At 46.8% G+C, this 13,030-nt stretch overlaps 2 long non-coding RNA genes across 2 annotated transcripts; one reads left to right on the forward strand and one right to left on the reverse strand.

The window, feature by feature from the left end:
• Positions 1–4,143: 4,143 nt before the first annotated feature.
• On the reverse strand, positions 4,144–6,033 carry LOC310760111. The gene is made up of 3 exons (XR_014546781.1): positions 5,824–6,033; positions 5,002–5,133; positions 4,144–4,432 (listed from the first exon to the last, which is right to left on the reverse strand). It is a non-coding gene; the product is annotated as an uncharacterized lncRNA (long non-coding RNA).
• A 4,699-nt stretch (positions 6,034–10,732) lies between these two features.
• On the forward strand, positions 10,733–12,751 carry LOC310758985. Its single transcript, XR_014546150.1, has 3 exons — positions 10,733–10,904; positions 11,772–11,903; positions 12,457–12,751. It is a non-coding gene; the product is annotated as an uncharacterized lncRNA (long non-coding RNA).
• Positions 12,752–13,030: the final 279 nt, after the last annotated feature.

The following is a 13,030-nucleotide window of genomic DNA, read 5'->3' on the forward strand; positions in this document are numbered from 1 at the left end:
GCAGTGAGGGAACTGCCAGAAGACCCTTGGCACTGGACCTCAATGTCCGGGTAGAACGATGGGAGTGGAGATGCTCCTTCAAGTATACTGGACTGAGGCTGTTTAGGGCTTTAAAGGTCAACACCAACACTTTGAATTGTGCTTGGAAACGTACTGGGAGCCAATGTAGGTCTTTCAGGACTGGTGCTATGTGGTCTCGGCAGCCGCTCCCAGTCACCAGTCTAGCTGCCGCATTCCGGATTAATTGTAATTTCCGGGTCACCTTCAAAGGTAGCCCTGTAGCACCCTGCTTGTGGTTAACGCTTAGCTGGAATGAAATATTCAACGCAGCAATAGAGAAATTAAAATAATAATTTATTTGTCAGACAAATAAATGATAGACACAGTGGTATATGGTTACCAAAGCTCTGTCCACTCCAGCCCTGATGGCCAGCTCTTATATTTCCTCAGCCCAGCCCCCTTGCTCCTCCTTTGGCTGCCTCTGTCCAATCAGCCTGGTTGAAATTCCTATTGGCTGTTTGCTAGAACCAATCATAAAAGATACACCCATTTCCTATTACCTTTTATGGGAGACAAAGAGCTATATTTCCTTCTATCTATAAATGGCAAACAAGTAGCCATATATCTTACATTTGCCTCGACAAGGCACCTTAATTACCAGATCACCTTTTGCCCCTGTTCCCCCTGCATTCCAAAACAAATGGCTAAAACAAATGACTCATGGTATTAAATTCTATCTAAACAGAGATCTTGGGTACACATTCTCACACACCATCAATGAAATAAGAATCTAACATAAGAATCTAACATTTCTTACTTTCTAAATCCTTTGCATAATTACATTAAGCCAACAAATCTCATACATAACATAGATAGCTTTTTAAAAGAAAAGGCCTTTGCAAAGTAAAAAAGGAACTCAGTAAAAACAGCTTCAAAAGAAGCCTCTTCAGTTTACACCCCTCTTTCACAGCCAACTGCTTTTCCCATTAGCTCTTCCCAAAATTTATTGCCCTTTAACTCTCTCAGTATACCTTAAACCTTAGGAAAATATGGCTAGAGTCTGATGGGAGGCACATGGTATTATTTTCTGTTAAACAATAAATCTTACTATTTACCAACTCTTAATTAGTGTTTTTGCAGCTTGATTTTATTCTGTAATTTGTAGGGTCAGTATAACCTTTGCTCCCAGCCTGTAATTCCCTTTTACAACTTTGAGAAACTTGTCTCCTGCTACTGCTATAAATCAGGGGGGGGGGGCTTGTTCAGGAGAGCAGGAAGATAAACAACTGCCAGAATACTTAGCCAGCTGGTTTCTGCCTGGCATGAAACATACAAACATTTGCAAATATATCTTTAAGCTCATTTTAAAATACAGGCCTTGATCAGATGCCTCAGCCCCACATACAGCGCATTGCAGTAGTCTAAGCGGGAGATAGCCAGAGCATGCACCACTCTGGCGAGACAGTCTGCGGGCAGGAAGGGTCTCATCCTGCGTACCAGATGGAGCTGGTGGACAGCTGCCCTGGACACAGAATTGACCTGCGCCTCCATGGACATCTGTGAGTCCAAAATGACTCCCAGGCTGCGCACTTGGTCCTTCGGGGACACAGTTATCCCATTCAGGACTAGGGAGTCCCCCACACCCACTCCCCTCCTGTCTCCCCAAAACAGTACTTCTGTCTTGTCAGGACAGAGTTGGAAGGGACCTCCAAGGGACATCCAGTCCAACCCCCGCAATGCAGCTGAAGAATCCCTGGAAGCAGTGGCGAAGTTGCATGCTCCAGCACCGTGGGCAGAGAGCAGGCACGGGTGTGGCTGGCATGCATCCCAGGGGGGCATGGCGCCGGCGTGGTCGGGTGTGTGTGCGTCGCGTGTCTTGGGGGGTGGCCATGATGTAACCCCCCCTTCCCGATGGTGCCAGGGGTAGTGCACTCCCCACCCACCCCACGTTCCTCCGCCAGTGCCTTGAAGATAGCAGCAAACCTCTGCTTAAAAACCTCCGAGAAAGGAGTACACCATCTTTTAAGGGAGTTCGTTCCACTGTCAAAATGCTCTGACCGTCAGAAAGTTCTTCCAGATGTTTATTCAGAATCTTCCTTCTTATAAATCAAATCCACTGGTTCAGGTCCTCCTCCCTGGAGCTTGCTCACTCTTCTGTGGGCCAGCCCTACAGATATTTGAAGATGGCTCTCATATCTCCTTTCAGTCTCCTCTTTTCCAGGCTAAACATACCAAATTCCTTCAACCATTCCTCATCAGGTTCGGGTTACAGTCCAAGATGGTCGTGATCATCTTGGTTCCCCTCCTCTGCACACCTTCCAGCTTGTCAACATCCTTCTTAAATGGTGGCACCCAGAACTGGACAAAGGTGTGGTCTGACTAAGGAAGAATAGAGTGGTACTATGACTTCTCTTGATCTAGACACTATATTTCTTTGAAGAAGCCTAGAATAGCATTCACTTTTTTCCATGCAGCATCACACTGTTGACTCATGTGAAACTTGAAGTCAACTAAGGCCCCTAGATACATATTGATTCATTTCTCATTTAAGGGTGAGCCCATCTCATATGCACTTTTCAAAGCAATATGAAAACTGAAACACAGAACCACCCATAGAAATTCACACTTCTCTGAATTGTGCAATGCATTTTCCACTTAAGTAGTGTTCACCAGTATACAGTAGACGCTTGGGTTGCGAACGTGATCTGTGCGGGATGCACGTCCACAACCCACAGTGTTCGCAACCCACATCTGTGCCTGCGTGGGTTGCAATTCGGTGCTTCTGCACATGCACAAAGTGCAATTTAGTGCTTCTGCGCATATGCGACTGCCGAAACCTGGAAGTAACCCGTTCCGGTGCTTCCGGGTTTCCGTGGTCCACAACCCAAAAAAATGCAACCTGAAGTGGCGGTAACCCAAGGTATGACTGTACTGTACTTGTTATGAATATTGGACCAGGGACTGGGAGACCAGGACTTAAATTCCCAGCCAGCCATGAAGCTCACTGGGTGACCCTGGGCCAGTCACTACCTTTCAGCCTAGCCTACCTCATAGGGTTGTTGCCAGGATGAAATGAAGAGGGGGAGAACTGTGTGCCCCACCTTGAGCTCCCTGGCAGTTCAGACGCCTTGAGCGTACACCAAGAAGCTGCAAGCTCTGCACCCCTACGGTCTGTTGACAATTGGGGGCCTTTGCACCAGGTGATTCACCCCCCTTAGTAATCCTCATGTATGTTAATTTATCAATGGTTCCACCTTTTTCTGTGGCACCAAAATTTAGGGAGGATATTGACAAGCTGGAAGGTGTGCAAAGGAGGGTGACCAAGATGATCAAGGGTCTGGAAATGAAGCCATATGAGGAATGGTTGAAGGAGCTGGGTAGGTTTAGCCTGGAGAAGACTGAGAGGAGATATGATATCCGCCCTCAAATATCTTATGGGTTGTCATGTGGAAGATGGAGCAAATAGTTTTCTCCTGATCTGGAGAGTAGGGTCCAAATCAATGGATTCAAATTCCATGAATGGAGATTCCAACTGAACATTAGGAAGATCTTTTTGAAGGAAAGATTGGTTTGACCGTGGAATGGACTTACTTGGAAGGTGATGGACTCTCCTTCAGTGGAGGTTTTCAAGCAGAGATTAGGTGGCCACCTGTCAGAGATTCTTTGGCTTGGACTAGTTGACCCTCAGGGTCCCTTCCAACTCTATAATTGTTGGATTCTATTATGATAATTGCAATTTTACTCCATTTTGACCTGGAAGGGGATGTGTCTAGCATTGCTCCCCCCCACCAACTGCTCCCCTGAACCTTCTTCAGAACTGGATCAATTCCCAATTCTACTGTGTTTCACGGAAGCAGCTGCCTGTTACTTCACACACCTTTGCTGTCTGTGGACATTCACTGATCATGGAGCAATATTTGTCTGACTTGGAGCCAGGCATGGTGAGGAAACAGAACTCAGCGGTGAGACCACAGGCTTCCCACCTTGCCTGCTGCCTATTGCACTTCAGCCTCTCAGGAAAGGATGCTGAAGCACATGCCAGTTACTCCAAAACCAAAGGAAAGTCACAGTATGGAGAGAAACTGGCAGAGCCCCCACTACAACCCAGCGCCCCTTTTCATACAAGGCAACACCACACAGAGGTTTCCAATGCTTGCATTTATTGAAAGGAAAAGCTAAAGCAATTAAGCAGGCGAATCCATTCCTAAACCCATTTACAAAGATGTCAGCCTCACTGAGCACAGCAGGACTTGCTCTGGAGTAAACGGGCAGAAAGGGTTGGGCTGTGACGGATCCTTCCCAGAAGCGCCTTCAGCAGCAGCAGCAGCAGTGAGCAAGGAGGTTTCTGCAGATGTGCAGTCAAGGCAGCTGCATCTCCAGAGAAGAAGCGGGGTGGTCTTCCTTTCGTCAGAAGTGATGAGTGATGGGTCTGCTGTAGAGTTAAATGAAAAAGAGAGAAAACACAGTGAATATGGGTGAGAGGGATGGTGCTCAAAACAGGCCAGGGACCCCCTGAAGACCAAAGAGCCAAATGCTATCTGAATTGGGATTTCACATGGTGGAGGAGTGGGGTTCAGCTTAAACTTTCTGCTGGATGTCGGGAGAGGTTTCCATCCCAAACCCAAACTGCTCCATGCACTTTCTGGAGCTGATGGGAGATATACTCCAAAACATCTGGTGGCCACCTGGTTGACCAAGGTGCCCTCCAGGCTTTTAAAAGCCTTTTTTCACATGCGGCTCAGTTATCCTACTCCGATTTTCTAAGCTGCTAGAGTCAAGTGACTCCAAATGTCATCAGGGAATGTTCAAGGTCCAAACTCAAAACAATGAATTTAGCATTTGGGAGAATCTAGCAAGTGCCACCCCTCCGCTCCGTGGCTGCTAAGGGTCAAAGACAGGGGGAAGAAGCAGAGCTGTAACTCTCTGGCCTTTGGGGTCGTGTCTCTTTGAGATGCCACAGACTTATTTCCAGGCACAGGTATGGTTTTGCTTATAACTCACCTTAGCTGCGCTTGCAGCAACGCCTGTCTCCCGAACACTTCCCAATCTCTTTCTCGCCTTTGTTGCAGGTTTTTCTGCAGCTGCCCCCATTGTTCTGGCAATCCTGGGTGGGACGTTGAGCTCCGGTGAAATCTGCAGGGCAAAGCGAAGAGAAAAGCAAACTAAGAGAGGAAGGTGCAACTACCACGGAGAGGATCTACCTGGGAAGGCTGCTCCATCTCCCAGGACTGGCCTTCTACACCTTCCATCCTTTCTTTCTCAACAGCCCTCCTGGCCAGGACATCTGGAGGGCACCAGGTTGGGGGAGGCTGGTGCAGGATGAAAGGGGCTGGGATGGAGAGTGAGACCCTCCCCCTCCCCCTGCACTTTCAGAAGGAGGGCTGACCTAAGGCAATCACTGGTGTCCTTGCGGCCACTGGAAACCTGGGAGAGTGAAGTTCTCTTGCCCAGGAATCTGGCCCACTCTCTGAATCTACTGAAATCTACTGAAATGTGAATCTACTGAAATGTGTCATTACAAATTCTATAGCAGCAGCTTCTTTGGATCAGATTCCATATTTTAGGATTGGAATGGCAATCAGATCACAAGACCTTGCCTGCTGGGATCAGGCCAAAGGGGCCCCATCTAGTCCATCAACCTGGTCTCACAGTGGCCAATCAGATGCCCCATTTGGGAAGCTCTCAAGGGAGACAGATGGGCAAGAGAATTCCCCACCCATCCCTTTGCGATTCCCTGCAAGTTGTATTCAGAGGCAAGTTTAAAAGAAATAAAGCAGAGAGCTGTGGAGCTCAGAGAAGAAGCATCTGAGAAGAAGGCCATACCTGGAGCCACCAGCATCAGGAGGAGGAAGGCAAGAGAGAGGAGGCAGAAGATCTTCATGGCTGGAGGTTGGTGGAAATCCTGGAGATGCCTGAAGCCAAGTGGAAGAGCAGTTGTCTGGGGAAGGAGAGGTCCCTCTACTTATGGGTGGATGGAGGACTGTTGAAACCTTGTGGGAAGCCAAATGTCTTTTACAGGATAGATGTTGCAAGTCTTGCAGGGCAGAAGAAGATGAGAATCGCCATCTGGATTTGAGTAATGCTCTTGTGCAAAACCACATATGGAAGAATGACCACAAACCTGGGTAGCGTCAATGACTGTCAAAGAGAGGGAAATGGAGTTGTTTCTAAAATGTTGCCCTCGATGAATGAATTTTCCAAGAATGTATTGAGATTACAAATATTTTTTCAGTTCATTGCGAATTTTTGCAGTGGTGGTTGCATATAAAAAGATTTCTCTTACGTTCTTTGGTATCTCACTGCCTAGAATGCGCAGTAAGAAGGTCTCAGGTTTTGGGTTGTTTTTTTTTTTATAGTTCATTTTAATTTTTCTTTTTTAGGGAGAGGATTCTTATGAAACTAGACTGGCAGAATAAATTATTAGAGTTTGCTGAAATGGCACAAATGACAAACAGACCGAGAAGCAACTCAAATCAAAGCTTTATTAAAAAATGGGACATGTTCAAGAATTACTTTAAAAATATAACAATGGTGCAACATCTATGCTGGCATTTGAATGATGTCTGTGTATATTAATAACCAAAACAAAGTAACAAGAAGCAAAAGATGTAAGAAAATCTAAGATACTATAAATAGAACAGCGAGAGATTTTAATAGGCAGTGAGATATTTTACTTTCTTGGGCTCCATGATCACTCCAGATGGTGACAGCAATCACAAAATTAAAAGACACCTGCTTCTTGGGAGAAAAGCAATGACAAACCTAGACAGCATCTTAAAAAGTAGAGACATCACCTAGTTAAAGCTATGGTTTTCCCAGTAGTGATGTATGGAAGTGAGAGCTGGACCATCAAGAAGGCTGATCGCCGAAGAATGGATGCTTTTGAATTCTGGTGCTGGAGGAGACTCTTGAGAGTTCCATGGACTGCAAGAAGATCAAACCTCTCCATTCTGAAGGAAATCAGCCCTGAGTGCTCACTGGAAGGACAGATCCTGAAGCTGAGGCTCCAAGACTTTGGCCACCTCATGAGAAGAGAAGACTCCCTGGAAAAGACCCTGATGTTGGGAAAGATGGAGGGCACAAGGAGAAGGGAACGACAGAGGACGAGATGGTGGGACAGTGTTCTTGAAGCTACCAGCATGAGTTTGACCAAACTGCGGGAGACAGTGGCGTGCTCTGGTCCAGGGGGTCACGAAGAGTCGGACACAACTAAACGACTAAACAACAACAACATAAATAGAACAAAGTAATAACTATTTGCACAATTGGAAAACAGTAATAGTAAAAACACGGGGGGGAGGGGCGGGCAGGGAGTCCTGTGTAGACAAGCAAGAATGTATGGTGAAATGAATTGTATACGGAATATTTGACTGTTATCCTTTTCCTAATGATCCCTTGCATGGAGTCCATCTTTTTCACAGCTGGGCCCACGGGGCCCACATCTTCTTGGAGCTCTTTACTATGACTCCAAGGTCTCATTGGTAGTCACCACCAGTTCACACCCCATGAGGGTACACCAAGAACCTGCAGGCTCTGCACCCCAACACTCTGTTGACACTTGAGGGCCTTCACACAAGTTATCACAAGTTATCCAGTTTTCCATCAGTAATCCTCATGTGTGTTAATGAAGTCATAGTCCCACTCTCTTCTGACTTGGTCAGACCCCACCTAAAGTCTTGTCCCCAGTTCCGGGCACCACCATTTATGAAGGATGTTGACAAGCTGATAGGTGTGCAGAAGAGGGAGACCAAGAGGATCCAGGGTCTGAGAGTGAAGCCTGATGAGGAATGGTGGAATGGAGGAATGGGGTAGGTCATGCTTAGCTTGGATAAAATGAGATCTGAGAGCCATCTTCAAATATCTCAAGGGACGCCTCATGAAAGATAGAGCAGACTTGCTTTATCCTGCTCTGGAAGGTAGGGCCCAAACCAATGGATTCAAAATCCATGAATGAAGTTTCCGATTGAACATGAGGAAGATGTTTCTGAGGGTAAGAATTGTTTGACAGTTGAATGGACTCCATCAAAAGGTGGTGGACTCTTCTTCAGTGGAGGTAATCAAGCAGAGATTCAGTGGTACCCATCAGGGATTGTTTAGCTTAGACTAGATGACTCTCAAGGGTCCCTTCCAACTCTACAATTCTAGGATTCTATGATAAATGCCATTTTGCTCCATTGTGACCTGGCATTGCTGTCCCCAACTCTCACCAACCCCCCCCCCACCTCCTTCTGATCTGGGCCAATTCCCAATTCCTCTGTGTTTCACAGAAGCAGCTGCCTGTTACTTCACACACCTTTGCTGCCTGTGGACATTCGCTGATCATGGAGCAATATTTGTCTGCCTTGGAGCCAGACATGGTGAGGAAACAGAACTCAGTGGTGAGACCACAGGCTCCCCACCTTGCCTGCTGCATCTTGCACTTCAGTCTCTTGGGAAAGGATGCTGAAGACGTCCCATGTCTGTGTAGGTTGCAAAAGAGGAGCAGATGCCCTGGAAGTTTCACAGGACAGGACACAGCACAGGCCAACAGCTCACGACATTGCAGTAATACTCCTCCCCCAGAATAATATGAGAGTGTGACCCTCACTTTTGAGCCCCCATCTCTCTCTCACGGACACATAAATTCACAACAGTGCACACAATTTCATACCAATGCCTGCCGTTGCCAATACAATCAAAACCAAGTGTTGCTTCAGCAGTATAAGTAAAATGCAAACAGCACAAAACACACATTCATACCATTCGGAAAAGGAGGGTTATACCTGCTCTTTCTTTGAAAAAATGGATATGGAGTTTGATTGAGGGCTTGGAAGGGCAATGGAATAGTTTGGTGCTGGAATGATTGGGTTGTTTCCAAGGCTGCTGTCCTGTTCAGGCAAGAAATTTCTGCTTGGTATAGGACATTTCCTCCTCTTCCCTGAAGACTCCCCGCCAGGCACCTCAAAATCTGCTCTAAAGATTGGAATGACTCTCCAGATCAGATTTGGTGGTTCCTGGGGCAGAGAAGGGGTTAGGACAGTGTTTTCCCACATGAGGTGTGGTGTAGGGGTGCTGAGTTTTCTCCTTGCACCAGGTGCCACTGAAATTTGAAAGACCAATTTCCACCACTGTCCAGGGAGAGGAGAGGAATCAGGAGTTAATTTGTGAATTTGGAGACAAGCCATTGAGTTGCATGTGGTGGAGGGAAAGCCCAGGTGGAAATGACGGTAGGAGATGTGGATCTGACGGACTTTGCATGAGAAGAGCCCTAAAATGGACCAGCCCAAAGGCCTGTCTAATCCAGCACCCATTGCTCTCTCCCACAACCTCACACTCTCTTTTGTAAACCACTGAGAGACTGTTTTCACAAACAAGCGGCATAGAATGGCAAAAACTCCGACCAGCCTCAGCCTCACATGGTCCAGCATAGGGCGATGAAGTAGGAGTCCTAAACATCTGGAGGGCACCAGGTTGGTGAAGGCTGTGGTGCGACCTGTGTCCAGATCTCCTATCTTCCCCCTTTGGTCCCCAACAAGGACTTCAGGACTGGCGTTCTCGCTCTCTGCCACACTGGACATTTCTTTTGTGGTCCAGCATCATTACGCTTTCCATTCTGAAGTTGGGAATAGAGTAGTCTCTTTGGAAGACGATAATCAGGCATCTAAACCTCATGACCAGTCCAACGAAGTTGATGTTGAAGAATCATTGCTTCTTCACTGATGAGGGGGCAATAGCAAAGAACCTTAAGCATCCCAAATAAACCAAAAATGGGAAGCAGAAGAACGACATATGGGTATTAATTTATATACAAATAAGCCCCTTTTTATTTGGCCCTCATCAAACATTGAAATGCAAAGTTGAAGCAAAGTGTAAGAATCTCTGAGAAGATATGCCTTTCATTTCCCCCGCCGTTTGTCCTCCAAATATGGAAAAGAAAATGCACGACCTCAAAAGGATGCTAAGAAATCACACTGTCATTCTTCAATGGATTGCTTGCCAGTGGGGTCCTCCTTGTGTTTTTGCCAGGGAAATGGGAGACATTAAATTCAGCTGGCCGTTAAAGGCCTGCCCAGATAATTTGCAGTTTCCACAACAAAGTATGTGAACCAGAACAGAATCATCCTTCCAAACTGACTCTTTGAATTTTCCAAGGCGGTTCTCCAGTCACATAATGGGTACCCAAACCCATACAGTGGGGTACCAGTAGCCATTGATAACCCACAAAGAAGGGCCTTTCAAAACCATCTAATTTGGTGGGACTATCTCCTGTAGGAGCAAACTCCATTCTTTAACTGTGTGCTGTGAAGGATCTTTTTTAAATGCATTATCTGAAGAAACCTTAATTCTGCAAAGGGCATAAGGAGATCCCTGCTGGATCAGACCAGCAGCCTACAAGAGTCAAAACGTTATAAGAAGGCTACCAGAAACACACATATGAGAAACAGCCATGCCCTCGCATGTGATTTTGAGCAACTGGAGTTCAGATTCCTACAGACTCCAAGAACCTGCTTTTTCTCTATTAACTTCATGGTAAACTCAATGCATAGCTGGGAAATTAATTCTCCCATGCCATAGTTTCAGAAACAACTCTCTCTGCTTCTCTTTGTCAGTCACTGACACGATCCTGGTTTGTGGTCATTTTTCCATATGTGGTTTTGCACAAGAGCATTACTCAAATCCAGAGAGCAATTCTCATCTTCTTCTGCCCCTCAGGGATTGTGACATCTATGCTGTGAAAGACACTTGGTTTCCCACAAGGTTTCACCAGTCCTCCATCCACCTATAAGTAGAGGGACCTCTCCTTCCCCAGACAACTGCTCTTCCACTTGGCTTCAGGCATCTCCAGGATTCCCACCAACCTCCAGCCATGAAGATCTTCTGCCTCCTCTCTCTTGCCTTCCTCCTCCTGATGCTGGTGGCTCCAGGTAAGGCCTTCTTCCCAGATGCTTCTTCTCTGAGCTCCACAGTTCTCCACTTTATTCCTTTAAAACCTGCCTCTGAATACCACCTTCAGGGAATCGCAAAGAGCTGGGTGGGGAATTCTCTTGACCCTCTGTCCTCTTTGAGAGCGTCCCAAATGCGGCATCTGGTTGGCCACTGTGAGACCAGGTTGATGGACTAGATGAGTCTCCTTTGGCCTGATGCAGCAGCCAAGCTCTTGGGATCTGATTGTCTTTTTTAAAAAAAATAATATTTATTAACAGTTTAAAGGCTATAAAAGAAAGAAAAAGAATTCAACAAAACAATACAATACAAAAACAAAAACACTACATAACACTGACACTAAAACATTAAATTAACAAAACACAACAAACACAATTTAAAACACATCCATAATTTCAGTATCTGATTGTCATCCCAATCCTAAAATATGGTATCTGATCCAAAGAAGCTGCTACTATAGAATTTGTAATGACACATTTCAGCGCATTCAGCTTTGTGATGGGGAAGAGAGCGGGCCAGTTTCCTGGGCAAATGGGCTTCTCTCTCCAAGGTTGCTAGTGCCTCCCAGGGAAGCCAGTGACTGCCTTGGGTCAGCCCCCCAACTGAAAGTGCAGGAGGGAGGAGGTTCTCACTCTCCATCCCAGTCCCTTTCCTGCATTCATCCTGCACCAGCCTCCCCCAACCTGGTGCCCTCCAGATGTCCTGGCCAGGAGGGCTGTTGAGAAGCAAAGGGTGGAAGGTGTAGAAGGCCAGTCCTGGGAGATGGAGCAGCCTTCTCAGGTAGATCCTCTCCTTGGTAGTTGCACCTTCCTCTCTTAGTTTGCTTTTCTCTTCCCTTTCCCCTGCAGATTTCACCGGAGCTCAACGTCCCACCCAGGATTGCCAGAACAATGGGGGCAGCTGCAGAAAAACCTGCAACAAAGGCGAGAAAGAGATTGGGAAGTGTTCGGGAGACAGGCGTTGCTGCAAGCGCAGCTAAGGTGAGATATGCAAAACCATACCTGTGCCTGGAAATAAGTCTGTGGCATCTCAAAGAGACACGACCCCAAAGGCCAGAGAGTTACAGCTCTGCTTCTTCCCCCTGTCTTTGACCCTTAACAGCCACAAGGTGGCGGGGCACTTGCTAGATTCTCTTTGAGGCTAAATTTACTGTTTGATGATCTTGAGAATTCCCTGATGACATTTGGAGCCACTTGACTCTAGGAACTTGGAAAACAGAACCCGAAGAACTGCGCCCAGTGTGAAATATGCTATTCGGAAGCATGGAAGGCAGCCTTTGTTAACCAGGTGTTTTGGATTATCAGCCCCAGATCGTGTTAGGAGGCATTTGGGTTCGGGATAGAGAACTCTCCCAACCTCTGCAATTTCAGAAGAAGGTCACACTCTAACCAACTCTATATAGCACCTCCCCCCACGAAATCCCAACTCTGATAGCATTAGGCTCTTTGGTCTTCAGGGGGGTCCCTGGCCTCTTTTGAACACCCTCCCAAACATATTCACAGTATTTTCTCTCTTTTTCATTTAACTGAACAGCAGACCCATCACGCTTCACCTCTGACGAAAGGAAGACCACCCCGCTTCTTCTCCGGAGATGCAGCTGCCTTGACTGCACCTCTGCAGAAACCTCTTTGCTCACTGCTGCTGCTGCTGCTGCTGCTGAAGGCGCTTTTGGGAAGGATCCGTCACAGCCCAATCCTTTCTGCCCGTTTACTCCAGAGCAAGTCCTGCTGTGCTCAGTGAGGCTGACATCTTTGTAACTGGGTTTAGGGTGGGATTTGCCTGCTCATTTGCTTTAGCTTTTCCTTTCAATAAATGCAAGCATTGGAAACCTCTGTGTGGTGGTGGTATCTTGTATGAAAAGGGGGCTCTGGGTTGGGGTAGGGGTTCTGCCAGTTCCTCTCCATACTGTGACTTTCCTTTGGTTTTGGAGTAACTGGCATGTGCTTCAGCATCCTTTCCTGAGAGACTGAAGTGCAAGATGCAGCAGGCAAGGTGGGGAGCCTGTGGTCTCACCGCTGAGTTCTGTTTCCTCACCATGTCTGGCTCCAAGTCAGACAAATATTGCTCCATGATCAGTGAATGTCCAAAGGCAGCAAAGGTGTGTGAA

Source organism: Podarcis filfolensis (assembly GCF_964270895.1).
Source record: "Podarcis filfolensis genome assembly, chromosome: 3".
Taxonomy (NCBI): Eukaryota; Metazoa; Chordata; class Lepidosauria; order Squamata; family Lacertidae; genus Podarcis; species Podarcis filfolensis.